General features: G+C 35.6%; 1 non-coding gene across 1 annotated transcript; it reads right to left on the bottom strand.

Moving 5' to 3' along the window:
- Positions 1-1,430: 1,430 nt before the first annotated feature.
- On the bottom strand, positions 1,431-1,537 carry LOC115703286 (small nucleolar RNA R71). The gene has a single exon (XR_004009062.1). It is a non-coding gene; the product is annotated as a small nucleolar RNA R71 (small nucleolar RNA).

The following is a 1,537-nucleotide window of genomic DNA, read 5'->3' as shown; positions in this document are numbered from 1 at the left end:
TTCTTTTACCCTTAATTTCTTCTTTATGTTTGTTTTTTGTTTCTGAATTAATCATGGATGTTTTTAGAGTTATGTTGAACTAAATTTCCCAATAAGGGAGGATGATGAATGTTGTTTAAGTTTATGCCTAGTTAATAAATAATTGCCATTCCTTCATCTTATGTGTGAATACTATCTATATTTGTGTTTAATTCCATGTGCAAGCTTGATCACCTTTTACATGTTTAATGATCTCAATTCGAAATCTGAAAAGTGAGAATTGAGAATGCAAAAATTTGGATAGTCTAGGTTTTGATGTGAAACGAAAGTATTTACATAGCCTCTGTGACGAATAGATTATTGCTTAATGCTGATTTTGTGTTGATTTAATTAAGAAGTTAATTAGAGAACATATTATTTAGAACCTAAAAGATCTGAAAAGAGTTAGGTTAATTTATAATCTGTCATTCACATTGAGATAAGGATAGCAATTAGGTATTAACATTAGTAGCTTATCAACAGGATTCACCTCCCTAACCTCTCATCTTGATTAATCTTCGTTTATTTTCTCTTTAATTTTCTGAGTTATTTACTTTCAAATTGCAAACTTATTATTTTACCAAATAGAATCATAAGTATAGTTTAGTAGTACTTAATCCAATTCCCTGTGGTTCGACCTCACTTGCGTGAGATACTACTTGATTGCGTATACTTGCATAATAAACATAAAATTCGTAACAAGTTTTTGGCGCCGTTGCCGGGAAATTGTTTAAAGATTAATATTACACAAAATTATACTAACTTCTACTTTGGTATATTTTCTCTTGCTGATTTTCTAACATTTTTCTTGCAAAATTTTCTTGATCTATTTCAGAAATCCTAAGTGTATGCCCCGTCAAGGACAAGCTGTCATATTACCAGTTGATCCTGAAATCGAGAAAACTTGTAGGAGGAACCGAAAGAACAAGAGGCAAGAAGGAGTTTCAGCAACTGCTGAAACTTCAGAAATCATGGCTGCTAACGCTACAAACAATGGAGGTAATAACGGTAATAATGGTGGCGTCGTGAAAGATCAAGCTAATGGCCGTAGCTTGAGAGATTACATTCTCCCTACTCTGACGGGAGTGCAGTCATGTATCAGGCCACCGACAGTGGATGCGAACAACTTTGAGATTAAACCTGCCATACTTCAAATGGTGCAGTCTTCAGTTCAGTTTGGTGGCCTCCCTTCTGAAGATCCTAATATGCATCTCTCTAACTTCATGGAACTTTGTGAAACTTTTAAAGTTAATGGAGTTAGTGATGATGCCATTCGACTGAGACTGTTCCCATTCTCACTCAGAGAACGAGCCAAGAGTTGGTTAAACTCCTTGCCACCCAACTCTATTGCCACCTGGAATGATCTGGCAACGAAATTCTTGTCAAAATTCTTTCCTCCAGCCAAGTCTGCAAAGCTGAGAGGAGAAATCAACAATTTCTGCCAACAAGATAATGAATCTCTCCATGAGTCTTGGGAGAGGTTTAAAGATCTGATCACAAAGTGCCCTCATCACGGTAT

The sequence above is a fragment of the Cannabis sativa genome, chromosome X, assembly GCF_029168945.1.
Source record: "Cannabis sativa cultivar Pink pepper isolate KNU-18-1 chromosome X, ASM2916894v1, whole genome shotgun sequence".
In the NCBI taxonomy this organism is placed as follows: domain Eukaryota; kingdom Viridiplantae; phylum Streptophyta; class Magnoliopsida; order Rosales; family Cannabaceae; genus Cannabis; species Cannabis sativa.
The sequence above is the reverse complement of the archived record's forward strand: the minus strand, read 5'-3'. Positions and strand labels throughout refer to the sequence as shown.